The sequence below is a fragment of the Hylaeus volcanicus genome, chromosome 5 (genome assembly GCF_026283585.1).
Source record: "Hylaeus volcanicus isolate JK05 chromosome 5, UHH_iyHylVolc1.0_haploid, whole genome shotgun sequence".
NCBI classification, from domain to species: domain Eukaryota; kingdom Metazoa; phylum Arthropoda; class Insecta; order Hymenoptera; family Colletidae; genus Hylaeus; species Hylaeus volcanicus.
Window position 1 is genome coordinate 3,024,052 of NC_071980.1, and position 19,054 is coordinate 3,043,105.

The window sequence follows — 19,054 nt, forward strand, 5'->3', positions numbered from 1 at the left end:
TGTATAAACTGCTCGCGAACATCATTATGCAAGACGGACGACAAAGTTGCGTCGTAACGCCTGCTCGCGGCGATCGATAACTTGGTAAATGTACTCGTTGCTGTGATAACGCGTTAAGCGCGTATAATTGCGTTTAATGTCGCTTGGTGACGTCACAAATCGTCAGCTGTCGATAAGGGAGCTCTACGTCCCGCGATGAGACGAAGAAGTTAACGAGGAATTACTTTATTTAATTGTTCGACTCAGGAATGTCTATACACGGGGATTCTCGATGTGACAAAAATGGTACGAAGCCATAGAAACACTCTCCAAGTTAATAACAGAAGATAGCGTCTTTTAGATTGTTGAGGACTTGGGAGAGCGGATCAAATTTTGCTCGCAGAGACTCCATTCTTCGAGAGAACCAGACGTGGATTACTTTCGTAATGAACGTCCGCGGATATCGTCGCAATCTTTGACGGGGCGTTATTATGGATACCGCCGACAGGATTCGTTAAAGGAATTCATTACGCGTGCTAAACATTGCGCCATTGTCCGGATGTGGAATCTCGTGAATAATACGCCGGTGACGCCATAAGCGACAGTTTATGATGTATCAGTTAATAGTCTTGTCCTAGAAGGGCACTTAACTCGGGTACTCGTAGTCGAGTGGCCGGCGCCGGTATATTTTATTCATGAATCACGAGGAACACCCCACGATTAGGCAGGATACTCGTGAAATCGGTTCCTCTCCTTGTAATCCGTAACGACGTGTTCATGCCGTCGTTTGCGAAACTTTCGCACGATTTCGCGCCACGGATCCTTCTTTTTCCGAACGTTCCGAGATGGACGATAAGATCGAATTTAAACGCCGAGAATTTCCGAGCTTCGTGGCGGGGGAATTTTTAAATTGACGGTAAAATTGGATTCTTTGCTGGTCATCCATTCGCAATTCCTGACGTGTTGGACTTGGTTGTGTTAACAGAAAAGTTGAACTTTCCGCAGCACCTGTAATTTCTATTACTTTGAGACAGAGGAAAACCTATTCCGCTCGAAGCACAACAAAAATTTGCACAGCGTCGTTTGTTTAATCACCAGTTACATGGCACTGTGTCTAGATTTAAATCATACGTTGCAACCGATAATTTGCTATTAACGTGACAGGGTATGATGTATGAGGTTATAAAGTAAGCATAAATAACAATGATTAAATATCCGCGGACAAGGCTTCCTCGTGCGTGTGCGGTTTAATTGTTGTGTGGCGAGCAATTGAATAGTTAACAAAAACCGTTACAACGTACCTGGGGGTAAGGTAAACATCCTGACGTTCCGCGCTATCGCTGTTACCGGTCGGTGCTGTTATTATCTCCACGATAACATGTAATGAATGCGAGAAAACGACCGCGCCATTATCGATAATTTCCCCTCGGATGTATCGTATACATAATGCCCCTTGCTTAGGCAGTTTTCTAATGTTCACGTCAAATGACCGGGCCTCCAGCTCGAAAATTAAATTGACGCGTGGGCAATTCTGGCGATCTTGAAAGCTCTAGCACCCTTGAAGATCTATAATAGTTCATTGCAAATTAATCGGACTGGAACTGCGTTCTCGAAAAGTATTACGTTCTGGAGAAGAGAACTAAAATATATATATATAAAGAGCATAGATTCCTTTTGCGAATTAAAAATTCTGAATCGTCTGCTCCTCTTTTTTCGAACATTGTTTCAAGTGTCTGAATGATGTACACATTCGAGGCCTCATTATGGTTATATTAATTTCCGTTGGAGATTGTTTTAAAATATGAAACACTTGGAGTACGGAGAAGTCGGCACGGTATACATGTTTCAATACGCTGTCGAGCGCAATTAGGGCCGCGATCTGAAATCCAAAACTGGTTCTTCATTCAATTAACTGCTACCCCGTTAATTGGATCACCACATTATTTCAACTCGAGATTTCTCGCAACAGCCGTGCACGCCCTCTTAAACGGTCGTACGCTTAATTTTATGACCACTTCGCTTCCGGGCTCGTTTAAAGAACGCATTTGCGCTGACGAAATTAATGTTAAACTCAAGGCGCTGGAAATTACGACTCCGATTTAAATCAATACGATCGTTCCCGGGGAAAGAATGTCTCGTGAAAACGATAGCGAGGGTTTTCAAAGCGACATAACGCAAATTAACAAGGAACCTTTTTAATTAAATCGAAAGAATTTCTTTGCTCCACTCGTCCAATGGAACGAACGCGATATAAATTTGACCTATCTTTGGCTTCGTAACGAAAGTAGACCTTGCCCACTTGACGATATAATTTTCATAATTACCGAAAAAGAAATAATAATGTTTGTATTTCTAAATTTGAACCGCTTATTATCATTAGTGCTAATGATACTGATTCTATTTCTCAATAGTTAATTGGACCATCTTCGCAAAGAAATTCCTTCCTTCCGATACGTTAATACGAGATCGACGGCAATTATTCGACGATCGATCCGCAGGATTTGTTCGTGGAAACGTGGAACCTCTCGAAGGACTTTCTAAAATCCTTCGCAAAGGAGGGGAAGGGTTGATAGGCTCCAAGTAGATGGAAGGGTTAGATGGGTAACGGTACTCTCGGTCGGGTACTCGGTTTCGGTTCACTCCCACGATACGGAACCGAGATTCTCGTTGTGAGTCGCAACCGGCGCCATTCAGAAAATAGAGAATACGCATAAAAGAAAAGTCGATGGATAGGAGGTGAACGCGAGCGCCAATAGATGTGAAACTCGAACTCGACGCTATGGAAGATCGAGCTCCATTCGACGAGTCGCTCATTTCCCAGACCGATTCGAGCAAGTTTCGTCCGGTATCCAGTTACCAGGATTCTGACATCAAGATGATTCACCGTTAACCCTCCTCCCCATAATGAACATTGAATAGAGCCGTATCTTGAGACAATTCGAGGGAGATAAGGGTCGACTAACTATCAGAAATTGTTTAACGCGAACTCGATCACGGAATCGTTACTCTTCGCTGAAGGCCTCATCCGGTTGACCTTATACAAAAATTTTGTGAACATGAAAGACTAGCAACCGCAAGGACCCAACCCCCGAATTGCAATTATTCCCTCGTTACCGAAGACTCCACTGATCAAAAATAAATAACCAAAGTCACGACATGGTACATGTCGAATGAATTCTAATTGCGGCAATTACATCGATAGAAAAAGTGCCCCGTCCTCGTAATCGCGGAGCTTGTCTCGATATTGATATTCTAATTGCACGAAGCACGACGCACCTCTGGCTCCGCGTTTGCTCGAGTTGACAGGCTTCGACACTTTAACGACCGGAAACGCGGCAGCGTTATTAGCCGTGTTTCCTCGTCTTCGAGGCCCCCCCCTCCGCGGTTCGACGCCGTGAAAGGTTCTACTAATCCTATATGAAAATTTTTCGACCGACGAGCGAGTCCTCCAACGGCGTTCGAGTCGGCCCGTCATTATAGACGGTGACTCAGAGAGCGAAACCAGTTTTCGTCTCTTATGCGGTTCCTTTTTTGCGCCACGCGGTATATGACGTTATACAGGGAGTTACCGATTGCAGCCGGGGACCCGATGGAATTCGACGGACGCGCGCGCAGCCGTTTTGTTCGTTTATTTATTTGCGTAAACGGGACAGGAACCTTTAAAGCACGCGAATCACGCGGGGCTTATTGAATTATTCGCTGGACTGGCCAGGGTCATACCAACGCCCAGTAATGCGATCGAGGGGCACCGTGTATCGCGGTCTGGGGGGGCCATATTGAATGGTTAACCATTTGAGTTCCCGCGGAAATTGTGTAATAGTTGTTACCTCGAGGAGTGAATTCGAGATGGCGTTGACTTTCTTTTTGAACTCATTATGTCAAATGATTTAACCCATTCAGACCTGGCGTTCACAATTGAGGACGCAACATTTAAAAAAGTATTTATATACTATCATTTCAATATGACTGGCACGATCGAGGAATAATATTTTTCACCGAGATACGGATTATCGAGATCGCCACGGGTTCCACTGGGGGGGAAAGCTGAATTCGTCTACTTCGATCGAATTGCTTTCACGCTGAACTTTCACTAGTCTCGAAAACCTCCCGTTTCCTTCTCCCATTGGCCCGAAGGAGACGGCTTCACTTTCACTGGCCGGAGAACCAGTCGACGGAGGGATTTTCGTGCGCGGCGGTCGTTTAAATCGCGGCGATGTCTTTATTAACGAACCGGCTGGAAAAGCAACGGCAGCCATACGGGGGCCCCGCCACGAACTGGAAATCTGAATCGACGCTGATTGGGGGATTCGCGGTCTTGTTTGCTTTTTGGATCGTCGAAAAATCCGCTGCGATGAATAGGCGTTCCGGGAACGTGTTCCGACTCTCGCGGCGTGCCCGGTACTCGTTTCGCAGAGGAAGAAAAATTGCAAGGTGAACGGAACCGCGTCGAAGAGAGATAATCGAAATCTAATGCACCCGTTAACGCGTGTATTTAATGCTAACGATCTATGGAAATATGAAAACATATGCTGAACGTACACAGAACATGTATGCAAAACGGAGTCCTAATACTATCATATTATTTTATGAAGTGTATTCTGCATACACGCATACGCATTTCGTTAACAATAGCCGTAATACCGGAACGCATTGTGTTGCCGTCAAAGACTCTAAAGCTCTCTTAAATTCCTCGTTTAGAGCGAGTCTCGTTTCCCAGCAAGAGCCACGAAAATCTTTTCTCTAGAACGAGGTTCGCATCGGGAAGAAAGTGCAGTCGATTGCATTCAACGTGGTAGACGCGTCCCACCCCCGTGCGACATAATTCCCTTATTCCCCTATTCCTCCATTCCGGTTTACTGGAATTCCAAAGATTCGCTGGTTTCACGTACCGAGGTTTCGCTACGAAATTCGATTTTTTTCGTTCCCTTTCCCCCGGCCTTTTTATACATTTTTCGTCCCGTTCCAGCGGCAGGTGCGAAACACGCCGTAAATTCAAACGCTTCCCCCCTCGAAACATTTCTGGCCCACCCTTGCCCCGTTCTTACGCAATATATCGTGTCGGAAATCTTTTCGGCGAAATTAAAGCTTTCCTACTCCTTGCGCCACAATTTTCCACCTACTCCGCACACTCGTCGGGATATGAGCCGTTCACTGCACTAATCGATTAACTCCATGTTTTTGAAAAATCTGAAATTTAAGCACTTGGTACAGTCGTAACTTTTGACGAAATTACAAAAATAAATATCACGACTAAATCTTTGATTACGCAGACTCCTGTAGTCTAAACGATATTTAATGTTAACAGAAATTTTCAACCCCAATCGTCTCACCTGTGAACGAGTTACTGGAGATCGAGGGAAGATCTTCAGAATCGGCCAGGTCTTCGTCGATGCTTCGCGTCCGTGCAGAAGGCACTAAGATTAGAGAGGCGTAGAGAGGGCTGGGACCTAAGAGAGTCTGGGAGGAAGACGAAGAACTGAGAGGGTGGATTCGGCGCCGAGGAACAACAAGAAGACGAGGGGGAGGTGGGCCAGCGTTAAAAAAGAGAAGTCGATGCACGAATCGAGATGCAATTTGATCCACGGCCAGGTTCGTCTTCTGCCACTACGGAACGACGGGGCTGAAGTTGGTAGTCCTCTCGAGCTCACTTGACGTGAATGAGGTGACAGGCATTGTTCCACATGTTCTCGTGTACTCGCTTCTCTTGCCCCCCCTTTGATCGCATGTATAATGCGTTCCCCGCGTGCACGCGGCACCTTTTTGAGATTTCTCCTCTTCTGCTTCTTCAGCTCGCAACCACTAGCGCCCCGTCTTCTCTTCTTTCCACCATCTTCGTTTTCTTCCTCTTCTTTTCTTCTGGCTCTACTCGCGTCCACGGAATTGACAACAATTCGTGCATTTATCGCCGCTTCGATGAACTCCTCCGCGAGTGGGGGTTTTTAGTTCCACGGGTCCGTGAGCTGGATTATTCCTGGCAGCGATTTTATTGTGGCTTTAAATTTCGCTTTATGACTCCTGAAAGAAGAGAAGGTACGAAATTCATGTTTCCTGCCGGTGCGTTGTTACTGAGCGATTCGCCAGTCGTGGTCGCAGCGTCCGGGAATGTATTATCGCGATGTAAAACGATGGGGGAATCATTGAACCAAGGATGTAGACTATCATGGTTCCCTTTCCTTTATCAGTCGACCGCTAGAATTATCAGTCGTTCGAATGAAATGTATTTAAGTACCGGACTGAAAAACATCTCACCTCGTGCTAAAGTGGTTTAAATTAATTAGCGAAATATTATGGTCAGCGTACAGTCAGTTTTCTTCTTAATGACTGTGCAGATGTGGGCATACGGTAATTCGTTTAATTTGATGGAATATTAAATTTGTGGTGCTAACCTGAAATATAATTTGCAGTCAATGCTATCACTATTATAACATTCTGTAGATGTATATTTTATTAATTATATTCTCTCCTAAAATTTTATTATGATTGTAGCAGGTTATGGTTTAATGGGATCCGAATTTATTTAGGCGGGAGCGATAAGCGAGGCTGCGCATTAACATTCACGTCTTAATTGTTAGTCGAATCATGGACCGTCGTGGGAGTATCTCACGTCGGATTTTCGGAACGCAGGCATGCGCTGCGCCGTTTCACGAGATCTCACGTTCGTCGGGCCGAGTTCCATCTCACTGAGTCAGTCGTAGCCAACGGCGATTAAAATCTCGATGTGACTACACGAAATTCTAAAGAATTCGTTCAAACGGAACGGCACGATCGTCGAAAACGCTCCGTCAATTCGCGGAAACCGCATCATTTACTAGAATTCGGTGGAGGTAGTACAAAATGAAACAGAGAAGGAAAAGTTTAGTTACGCGGTCTGATCACCAGATTTGCAAACGAATAAACAACATTAATTATATTTTCCACCACCCAGTTATCGTTCCTTAACTTTACAAGAAAGCTCCACCCACATGTTTCCTCCTCTAAATCAAAAACTTGCTCCTCTTTCCCTAGGATCCCTTCGCGATTACTTTACCTCGCGCCTTCATTGTTCGTCGCTTATGAACGCACTTCGACACATTTTATCATCATCGACCACGGCCGTAAACTCGTTCCAACTTTCCCGTGGTTTCGAAGAGCGGAAACCCAAAACGGCGACGCGAAGCGAAACGAGTCTCTCTATCGCTGGCGTTAATAACTCCATCGGAGTCGCAACATTCGCGGCAATTCGAGTGTAATCGACGCCCGGTTGAACAAACATCGTCCCGGTTAAACGTGCAATAAAAATGGTAATGCCTCGTGCGGTCGCGGAGGCTAGACGCTGCGCTTAAACTGTTAACGACACTCCAACGACGCGCATTTCGCGTTATTACCGTGCATTTACGACATCTTTACACCGGTACCGGCAACAGGTTGCAGCGGCACCCCCGGTGCATTTATTACGCATGCAGTAAACCGAATAAGTCCTGCTTTGTTAAACGAGCCGGCTCCCCATGGGAACAGAATCATTTCGGCAAGTTAGTCTCCGCTTTGTTACGCCGCTGTTCTCCGCCGTCTCATTAAATTAAGAGATGCTGGGAAATTAGCTGGCAATACGCCCCCCCCCCCTCTACTCGTGCCGCGGTGCAACGCGGGATCGTTTTCTTCGGATATTTGCGAGATTTATTTTGTAGCGTGTCGACACTCGAGGGTTTGTTTAATTTTTCACTAAATTGTCATTCGAAATGTTTCGAGGTACTTGACAGAAATTTTAAGGAACGATACCATCAATCTCATAAATAATCGTATTCTATGTCCCTTAGAAGAACGTGCAAACGTGCACGAAGTTGCAGAAACGTTTTCACCGAGCGTCCAGAGCTGCGTGTTACAAAACGATGCAGCTTTAATCGTAGTCGAACCATCGGCCAAATTAATTAAGCCTACGGAGGTCCGTAATTAAATCGCCTTCAAATCAGTTGGACCGTCTAATGAATATTCCGGACCTGCTCGTACCGCATAGGCGCATTCCTCGCCAGATTAGACTGTATCGAGCTGTATTAGATACACCCACATTCCCCACTGTCTGTAAAATATACATCCACGCAATATTTTACTTAGTTCGATGGAATATTCAATTGTTTTACTACATGTTTCATTAAAAGAAATTCCAGGGTGGTTATTTTTTGAAAGTTTGTTTTCGCGAGATAAGGAGGAGTCAGTGAAAGCTGGCTAGCGACATTAAAGAAATTTATCGCTCCTCGTTTCCACCTGAAAGGTGCAATTTTCTAAGGAACTTCGCGTTCCAACGTTTTCGAATCGAATTCCGGCGCCTCGACGCGGGTGGCGTGGAGCGACAGCAGGGGTGGTTTTACAACGTTAAAACCCATTGTCGGATATTGCAAGCACTGCAACAGTTCCCCATTGTTGTCGTTCGACACGTAGTAACAGAAGAACCTGGCCCTCGACCAGGATCATCGAGCACGTTCGAAAATCGAGGCTAGCGTGCTTTAGGTATAAAAATAAGTATAAAGGAAAGCCTCGGTTTCGCCTCAGCAAATTGTTATTTATGTATCGACTTTCTATTGGAATTGTCTTCAAACCTGAAAGGATTGTAATATTGGGTTGTCCAGAAAGTTCGTGCCAATTTTTAAGAAAAATTCAAAGACACGTTTGAATTTTGACATACATCTATTGAATTACATAGGGACCATTTTGTTTTTCAACCATTCCGATACATTCAGACCTGTATCACCTATTAAAAATTCGCGTAGACTTTCCAGGCAAACCAATATAAACGAGAATATAATTATTGGAATTTAATACAGAAGAAAAAGAAGAAGAAGAGAAGCGTACTTCGTCCACCTCGTTTTCTTTTTCTTTTCGATTATTATCGTTGGCCACGGTGAAAGAAACGCGAAGACAAAATCAAAGTTCATTTTCTGTCCACTCTAATCGCTTGGGGTGCGCTGCACTTTGAGCGGCCCCCATTAATGTTGTGAATTCTTGCATCACAACAAAATATTTGCTTTTCAGCGGGACCTGTTTGTATAGGTGCACGCGGGCCTTCCAAGGTCCCCGGTTCTTTCTTTCAATTCTTTTGCCCTCTCGTTTCCTACCAAGAAGTTCCTTCGTCTCCTTTTCCACGGTCCCACCGCGCGTACTAACCACCCCGAAAACGTTCGCCCGCGAACAACACGTGACGACTGCAATTTATGCTCGCCTACGCTTCCCTGCTTTTCGTATTTTCCCTTCCATTCGGGAACAGGCGTTTCCCCGGTCGTCACTGTATCAAAGATTCACGGGAGAGACGGCATAATGTGCAGAAAAATATTGCTACGCCATTGTGTTGCTTTACCAGAGGGGTTGTACTCTATAGAGGGTGCTTCGCGAAGTATAGCTAGGGTTGTACAATAGTAGTACGTATGTATCTTTTGAGGTGAAAAACTTAAATTATCCGGTATCTCGCGAAGTTTCTAGTCGCTAATATAAATAATACAGCAACAGCTGCACTGATGATGTAGAATATAACAACGTAATAACGTTATTCCAACACCAGTAAGAATACCAAGAACTCATCCGACACCTTAGCGTTTAACCAAATTGCACCGCAACGATACGCAAGCACCGTCACTTATCGCGGTGAATGTTTGACGATCGCTTCTCGCTTGTCTCCTCGTTGAAATTCCCACGAGGTCACGCCGCGTTTCTTCCCAGCAGTGGCGTCGCCGTGACTAGTTGCGACGTCCAAAGGTGTGCAAAATTTCTATGGGCCGAATTTTGTTGTCTGCAAACAACTCGCAAAGGCTTAATTTAATATTTTAAGACATATACGTCAGCTTGTGAAAGAAACTAGAATTATTTGACGAAACAATACCGTTTGAACCTCGATACGTGATCTGAAAGATACATGGGGCCCATAGAGGGTTAAAATATTCGCGTGTAACGAAGGTAGATAAATTTTTGTAATAATAAAAATAATAAAATTAAGAAATGTTTTCTAATTCTTTCATATACCATTGCCTCTTCGGTTTAATGATTTTATAAACGTTCCTCGGCGTGGTCTCAGCGAATCTATATTACGACGAATAATAATTACGAATTACCTCCGATAATCGCTAATTTCGCATAATGACCGCGGCTTATCTCGCAATGGCGAGGCTCGCGCTCGAAATCAAGCCATTCGCGTTGCATTACGATCGCATTATGATTACCGGCTAGGTAATTTGCGAGCGGCCGTAATGCCCTCCTCATGGCCCGCAACGTTTTGCAACTCGAATTGCACTTATCTGTTGCTCTCTATCATTGCTCTTTGTGCTTGGAGGGATCATCAATGCTTTTTGCAACAGCCAACAGTAAATGGACCTTACTCGATCGTTTCTCTCACTCGTCGTTTCTCGTATTTCCGTTCCGCCGCCTTTTCGATGTTTCGCCTCGCCAACAATCGTGGCTTGCCCCGTTCGATCAAGGTCGCCTAATTATCGTGCCGTTGCCACATCGAGGTCAACCGGGTGAAAACTTCTACTTTTCCGTGTTTCGAGTCCCCCGTCTTGTCATTATCGAATCGCTTGCAACGACTATTTCTGGAGAAATCAATGGTTGGAAGTAAAAATAACGATTGATATTGACAAGATATTCATGCGTGAATTGTATCAACTTATCGCAAAGAAAACGTAGATATGTGTATAAGAGAAAGCTGGACTTCGGATGCATGCACGCTCAATGCAAACACAACTAATATCTCCGCTAAAAAATATCAAGCCCACCAGCGCTCGAACGACGGAAACCTATTGTACATAGTTGTCGAGCGCGCACTCTCGCCGCTCGCGCAGGCATTCAAGTCTCCAGGTCTCCAGGCGCGATTAAATTTCAAACCTGGCCCAAATTACGATCGCCGCGCAGCTCGCGTCTTCCCTGCTCGCCAACAAAGCTCGACCGCCGGCAATCCAAAGGGAACGCAACAGTTGCACCCCGCGGACACCCAGAAACCCGAGGAAAAAGGGTTGTTCTCGCCTCGACACCCCGGGAGGAGGGGAGAGAAAAAAAGGGAACTCATCGTCGCGTAATTTGCGGCGCGCGTTCCTTCCCTGTCGGCTCTCGAATTCGATTAAACGCGGAACGTATAATTTCTTCCCCTTTCGATTCCTGGTTGCGGTCTACGCCTCGTCAATGGAAAGCCGCAATTTTTTTCCTTCTTCCTTCGTCCACCTCCTCCAACCTCGAGCAAACACCCCGTCGCGAAACAGTCCGTCGAACCGGGAAAAACCATTCCACGTAGCCGTCACGGTTTCGTGTTACCCTCGAGGACGAGTGTTACGAGCAGGCCGGATGTCGAACGGCCGGAAGTAAATATTATTCCCGTAGGTGCATCGAGAGAGCTCGAAGTTCTCCCAGGAACGCTACAATGCGCCGATTGTATGCGTTCCGCGTCCATTCAGCGTTTGGAAACGGTTCGCGTAGGCCAGAGGAGCGCAATGTTCCTTTTCAACCGACGTGGACCAAATTCTCGGATAAATTGTTTAGGATTAACCAATGGAAGGTGAGCAGGATCCTCGTTCGTCGTTCGATCGGTGAGAATTACTGGTCGAATTGCAGGGTTTCGTATCGAACCGATGACGACTCATGTAAGCGAAACCAGACGTTCTGTTAGTTAACTATGACCAAAAGTGAGGGAAGATTTGGTATAAAATGAAAGTATGACTTACGTTTGAATTATATTTGCGATCGTGCAACAGCTTTCACGAGGAAATGGAGATCATTCCGTGGACAGCAATGAGTCGAATAAAATTTTGTGTAAAACTCCGTCGCTGTGGAAGAGTGAATTTTAAAATAAATTTTGTACAATGTTGAATGGAATTGTCGAAAGAGTTACTGTTTGCTACATTATTTCAATCCCGCTCGAAAAACATAATTTTGCTTTACACGCGAGGAAAAATGGTTGCGCACCGCTGGTAGGCAAACGAAAATCCGTCGAAGGCTGAACGTCGAGAATCTCGGGTCGCTTGAGGCGACGGAGGAGCAGGGAGAGGAGGGTGGCTATTTTTCAAATTTCCCGGTACGGATTGGGAGATCTAGAGAGCCTCCGTACCTTTTGTCGAGCCGTCCACTCGGATTCTTCTCGCGAAACGGTTCACTGGAGGACGACGATTACCGGCCGCTTTCTTCGTTTCCCGTATCGCTCGCTCATCTTCTCGGCTCTTTTAATGTGGATTCGTTCGGTTTCTTCGTGACTCGCAATCGTGACGGGACGTCTTTGATGACAGCTACGCAGCCGGATTCGGATTGTTTTCTTTTCTCGTTCCTCGCTTTTCTCCCCGGCGTCCTCTCCGTCTGGGAATCGGATCTCCTTGGATTTCGTTTCTTCGGCTTCCTCGACTCCAAATGCCTGCAAATTTCGTACACGTATTAGAGTATAAAAATGCAAAAGTATTTCGTGAAAAGTACTCGCATCGGCAACTTTAAGAAGACAGTGTTATTGCGGGATAAAGTATATCTCTTATGGAGCAGTATATTTTGTACCTTTTTTTTAGATATTTAAAAAGAAAGGAATGGTTACTCCTGAAGGTAACAGGATCGACGCGTCAGGGTTTCGAACAAATTCGAGCCGCCCTTGGTGGAACCGGAGCAAGATCGTAAGAGGAAGGGAGAAACGAATGGTGGAGGGGGTTAGCAGTAGCCACCCCTGCTGGACGAGTCCATTTTCCTCGACGCGGGGGTGTCGACTATGCGTGCTCAGTCCCAGGACTTCGGGTTCCCGAAGTCTGCGTGGAATTCCTGGAAGGGAAGATTTATTTTTCTGAAGAGGACGCCTAATGGCGTGCCACGAACCGAGAAACTCTAAAGTGGCTAAGTTACGACCTTGTAACGGAGGCTTCCATAATGTCGGCGTCGATTCACCGTTCCCTCTTTTTCTCCACCCGTCTTCTTTCGTCCTTTCGTCTTCGTCTCCTCAGTTTTCTGAAAATTCGGTCCAAAGGGGTGCATCCTTCGACGCTGTCCTGCTGGCTGCGAAAAAAAAAGAGAAACAGACGGGTGGCCTTGGTCTTCAGAAATTCACGCGCATTCGAAGTGGTAAAAAATTGTTAACCCTCCCTTGTGCTATTATCGCTTTTTATCCCGCGAGAACTTGTTAAGGTCCAATCAACGCCTCGACCACAACTGCGGTAATTTATTCAAGTGTTCACACTTCCGAAGAGCTTTGGGGCCTATCTTGGAAACGGAACTCTAGAGATAGACTGTGCTTTCGCTTCTAGTGATAATTACAAACTGAAGTAGTTTATAGTAGCGATAGGCAGTCGATCATCGATATATTTGTACGCAAGTGCAACAGCCCGGAGGATATTGATTTATCCAAGTCAGCGCAATTTATGTTACCATAGGACATGCACACACGCACAGTCAGTTCCATAAATATTCGTACCCTGTGTTTATTGAACGAAGTTGTCTAAATAAAATGATAAATACATACACGTGCAAAGTTCATGTACGTATTTGCAATGAAACATTTATTTGGAAACATCAAACCTATAATTTGATTTACAGAAATTCTTCGAGAGACCTAGAGAGAACGAATACTTACGGAACTGACTGTATATTCGTAATTGCATGTCGATACATGCACCGAGGTTACGTTCGAAAACATCGCTGTAGATGCTCCTTACCTTTTTACAAGGTGCTTCAAATCCGAAAAGCGTCGCACCTACGCAAACGCTTTTAACCGAAGGGTTGCCGAGGATCATTCGAAGCAAGAACAAGCAAAAGTTTCGTTCCAAGGCGAAGCATATCTGAAGAGAAGATCAGCACCACGCTTGTCGAATGTCGGAATCGGTCTGCCGGGGCGAACTTCTCCGCTCGTTCGATATTTTTCACGAAACCGTAGCACCGATTCACGTCACGACGATTTTCAACCAAGTCCTGTCCCTTCGAGTCCCTCCCTTTCCAGTATCCTCTGAAAGCGACGTCCGTGCCTCGGATTTCCCGTGAACAGAGACGAACGAAGATTCTGCGAACAATAATGGTAAACTCTTGTAAATAAAACTGCATTTCGCTGCGTCTTACACTTGTGAGTATGTACAATTAAACCTAAGGCATAGAAAAATTAGTTCTTAAAGTGGACTTAGCGAGGCAAGTTAGACGTTTATTATCGAATAATTCCCTTCTTAAGGCAGTCTTAAATTACAAAGAATTCTGTCACGTCTATAATTGAATTGAGAGTTTTAGTCGTGGAACGCAGAGCTGCGTTTCGCGATAAACTAACGAACGCTTATCTGAATAATTATTCGATAGTGTATAAAAATCGCGAGGGAACGGCCACACGTTGACGTTAGTCGGCATTTATTATTACAATAAAAATCTTGCCCCGTCTCTGCTCGTGAAATCTTTCGACCGCGGTCAAATTATCCGCCGAAACCGGAATTCTAAAACAGAAACCCGCTGGAGAAGGGGGATGGTAGAGAAGGGAGGGTGGGGCGGGAGGAGAAGGGGAGGGTAGGGGTCGAAATAAGACAATTGCATTTCAAGAAAGTCGAAAACGATATTAGCAACCTGCTCGTGTTTACGATCCTGTTTCCACGATGTCTCTTGATTTCGAAGCAACCGAGCTACAATGTAAATAAAACGCTCGCCTCCTATAAACTTCGGAAGGAGGAGAAATAACGAGCCGCGGGGAAGAAAAGCTGAGGAGCCGTCTTGTAATTTAACGTAGGAAAGAAACCGGTTTCCCGCAAAACATAGAAACGAGTCTTCTCTCGTTCATCCACCGCGATGGACGAAGAAAAGAAAAGAGAAAAAAAAAAAGAAGAATAAGAAGAAAGAACGAAAAGAAGGCGACGTGCGACGGAGTGGGGAGGGATTCCCGACGCTGGAAAAGCGAACGTTTTTCGAAAAGCACGTAGGACGGAAAGATGGCGGCTTTCCACGGGGGTGAAACCTGTTGCTAAAGCCTCCGAAACCCCCCTCTCGCCGCTCAGGGAGCGCCCTAAGCTTCCAGGGCTCCTTATACCCCTGCCCCCTCCGTCCCGTTCCTACCCTTGACGGCGAACGCTTTTGAAATTCTCCTCCGTCACTGCTCGAATGGACCGCGCCACGAAAACCTGATCTTCCGTACGGTTTTCGAAATAAAATCGCTCCGATGGAACGTAAATTGACGGCTCCCCTCTCAGGCGTTAGCCTGTGTTCTCGCGTGTGGTGGTTTTTGGGGAAGGAGAACGTATTTTCGTATTTTTTTAATTTTTTAAAAATTCTAGGATGTGTTCCAATAGGATACTTAAAACGATATAAGAAAATCTTCAAGTATTCCCACGCAACAGTCAAACTCCAATAATAAACAGATCAATTTAGAGAAAGGTGGCAGCATTCACATTTTACCACGATAAATATTTTCCCATCCCTCGTCGAGCCGTACCTCCCTAAGGGTCGCGTCGTCTACTTTAGCGATCACTGTATTAGCCCGATAAAATGTTGCCCACCACGAACGCGGAGTCGATATCCCGGGACGAGTTCTTCGAGGCGTGAATTTCGACTCGAGTCTCGCTGGCATTCCACGCGAAGCGCAAAGAAACGCGATCTCGGGTCGCACACGCGGCGTTCTAATGGCCGCGCAAAGAGGGAAGCAATTAAGCTTTCCCCCCTGATTTATTTCGGGCATAAATAATTTTGTAGAACTACTAATTATTGCCCCGCTTTGAATCTATATCTCTTCCCTCGCCATCGGGGCCGGCGCTCTCTCCCGTCCCTCCGCCTCTCACTCCCGCTCGCTCCAGCGTTCGCTCAAGATGAAAGCACCCGCTCCTGCGTGGCCAAACTTCCCGTGAAGCGATAAATTTCTAGAAACAATAGGAAACTCCGGCGCTAGACAATAGAAGAAATATATGTACCGCCTAGAGTCCCGTTCCCCGTAGACGGAAGCGCGGCTTCGAGTTTATTTCGAGGAAAAAAGGAGGGCTGCCGCGAGGGGGTCGAAGGGGTGAGAAAGAAACGGACCAATTCGCCCGTTTCTCTCCCAAAACTGGACGAGCGTTTCTGCAGAGATTGCAAACTCTCGACCCAGCGGTTCCTTCTTCCTACCTCTTAACCCTTTCACGTGGCGCGACTTGAAAGGAGATGTTTAATATTTTTCTACTATAAGCTTGGGTCATAAACTAGACTTGTGTCTAAATGATAGCGTCAGTTTTGTGTGTGGTAATTCTGTGTCCTCAATTGCGAACGGTAGGTATTAAAGGGTTAACTTCACCAAACACCTTGCAACAATGATTTCTGTTACATGTATACTTTGTTAGACTTGTAATTGCTTTAATCGCTCCAGGTGCGGTTATAATTAGTTACTTTCTTGAATCCTTGATTAAAAAATTTCTTTTCGCAGGTGAGATGAAATTCTCCTCGCCGAAGTCAAGATAAATTGGTCAAGAATTAGCATTCCCCGAGTTCCGAACGTGACGTGCGTTCAAACGGGATGACGGGGCGGACAGGAGTCGCCTCCGCATGCCATTTAAATCTTCTCACGAATTTCCGAGAAAATATTAGCGCACAATGACGAGAGTCTTACGTTTCACCGGTCCGAGGTGTTTCGTGGAAGCAACTGTATTCACCGGCGACGTGTTGCTCCGAAGATTCGTCGATTTTCTACTATTCAAAATAATGGGAAACGTCTGTTGAACGTCAGTCAATGTCAGTCCGCGTTGCTCCACCCCCATTTGCCAACGGACAGGGCACCACGGGGAAAAAAAGGCGCAACAAAACACGGAAATTGTCTATTTTTGGCCCCGGCGCAGAACTCCCGTCCCGACAATGGGGCCGAATTAGTCTGGAACGTTAATTACACCGTGCTGTCGGATGACATGTTAGCCGTCGATAAATAACGAGAGAAACAAAGCTTCGCTTTCGTACGTTTTTATCCGGGCTACAATTAAGCGGGGAGCCTGCAGTTATTACTTCGTCTCGAACGCACGGATTGAGTATAAAGTTGTTCTCGGTTTCTTTTTTTTTATTCGCGGCATATTAATCCCGACATGGAATTCAACGGGTATCCTTGAAGGAGGATTAAAGTCTACAAAAAATATCAACATCTGGAAGATTAAATATCGAGTCACTTTGTGGCAGAGCGGAGAGGCAAGGTTGAAATTCGAGAAACTTTTTGTACAACTTAATCTCGTACCGTTTTTTGTTCGTCGATGTGCCTTTTTTAATTTACTTCTATTTTGTTCAGAAAATTAGTTTTTGCGTTGTAATTACTCATCGGAGGTGCGTGCGAACGTGTTCGAGCTACTTCGAGTACGGATACAATCGAAATTATTTTACTTTTAGAGATACACGAGTTGCAAACTCACGGTTAAATAATTTATTCGAGAATCTCTTGGAAATTAAAATAATTTAGAATGAACCCTTTGCTTTGTAGAATAATTACGATTGTACCCACGAATGACATAAAGCATAGACTGTTTGCATAAACAGTTTAGCCCTTACATACGCATTCATTTAGTAGCAGTTCGTACGAAACGAATGCACTGTTTGTTAGACTTAACCACGTTTCTTTCCATTAACATTCGTACAGAGTGTATCCCTGAAGGAATGCTGAGGAATACTGTTGAAGAAGAGGAATCGTAATGAAGGAGAAAGCTGTTTTTCCTGCGTTCCTAACGACCACGACGGAAGACAAATGGAAGAAGACGTTAATTACACGAGGTCCCTGAAAATGAATTTAACCAGGTCGGGATATCTGCAAGCGAGATCTGTTAAAAGAGGGAAAGAGGCGTGCCTGCTTCTTGCGTTACTCGACTAAGCCCCGAGTCTCCCGCTGAGAACATTGCCACGCCAGGTTTTGCCAAATAGTTTCTCGAAAAACGCGGTGCACTTGCTCCTCGAGGGGGAGGGACAGGTAGACGGCCGAGACGGAGCCACGGTGGAGGAACGTCTCACCTGTCCTCGATTTTTCCTTCCTTTGCGAACGGACGGATGATCGATCACCGAAAACGAGGAGGAACGCTGAACGCTAACGAATGATCTCTAAATTTCTGCTCCGAACAATGAACGCGTTCCAGGATCCACGCTAACAAAGTCGAGCTGTGCGAACTACTTTCTCTTCGTGCTTTGTAAAAGTTTCGTTCGAAAACCATATAAAAAATGAAGTTTCTTAAATTTTAGTCAAGTACCGAAACAATAGAATCGATTCCACGCTGTGCCTTCCCTTTTCCTGCGTGTTCTTCTCCGGGTTGGTCATTCGATCTCCCTGTTAACTAATGAGTGATCGGGCCAGAAAACACGTGCAACGGCCAACGGATCTCGCGTCTTTGCCTTCGCTTTCGATGGTCCCTCATTACTCCGGCGAGTTCGAGTAACGACCTCGACGAGATCTCGAATGGTTTTTTGTATCGCGGGGTCGAAGTCTCTCGCCGCTGATCAGAATCGTGCGATAACGTTCTCTCGGTACGTCGTCGTCGTAAATTATGGCGATCGAGTTCGGCGCGGGCTCCGTTTCTTCAGGATTCGAAGGTGAATATCTGCGGAGGATCCTTCCATCCTTGAGACGGGCCAGGGATCGTAGCTACGAGCACACTTCCCGCTGCTAGCGGGATACCGAGTAAATCCGCGTTGATATCTCTTTATCCGTCCTCCTCTCTCTTTTTGCTCGTTCCGGGGGAAGTCCTGGAACAGAATGTTTCCACGCCGAGTCAACGGAGGCCATTAAAGCTGTCGATAATCGACGCTGGAAACCCGGTAACGAGTGGCCGATACTTTTCCAGCGAACCTCGCGACGACGTAAATTTACGTCGTAAATTTTATAGGTTTCGCCGAGTCACACCGCCACGGTATGTTCATTAGTATAACCTGCTATATCAATCATCATTTCTTCATCCTGCAATCTCAAAAGTTTCACGACTTCATCCACTCCATAACAAACCTATTTCACCATTTAATATTACGAGCCTGATTTTAATGTCTTCTTACTTAATTTATGTTCGCTTTAAATTATAAATACAAAAATTCTAGTTATCATTGTCTCGACATCCACAGAAGAAAGTTACGCTTCGCCTTGGACGAATTCTTCCCGACGTGCCTTTCCCACGAAAACCAAGAATGGAGTTTCAGTGTTCTCAAGAAAAGTGAAGGTACA

The 19,054-nt window shown here is 45.5% G+C and overlaps 1 long non-coding RNA gene across 5 annotated transcripts in view; it reads right to left on the minus strand.

Moving 5' to 3' along the window:
* Positions 1-5,032: 5,032 nt before the first annotated feature.
* The window catches only part of LOC128876901 (uncharacterized), a 32,876-nt gene continuing 18,854 nt past the window's right edge, over positions 5,033-19,054 (minus strand). Inside the window, exons 3-8 of one of the 5 annotated variants that reach the window (XR_008457153.1) lie at positions 13,608-13,948; positions 12,466-12,951; positions 12,035-12,331; positions 11,652-11,753; positions 5,310-5,994; positions 5,033-5,166 (exon numbers count right to left, since the gene is read on the minus strand). This is a non-coding gene — a long non-coding RNA (uncharacterized LOC128876901). Of the gene's footprint in view, positions 5,167-5,309; positions 5,995-9,711; positions 11,754-12,034; positions 12,332-12,465; positions 12,952-13,607; positions 13,949-19,054 lie in introns of those variants that run through there. The other 4 variants (XR_008457154.1, XR_008457155.1, XR_008457151.1 and 1 more) reach the window with 4 other exon arrangements.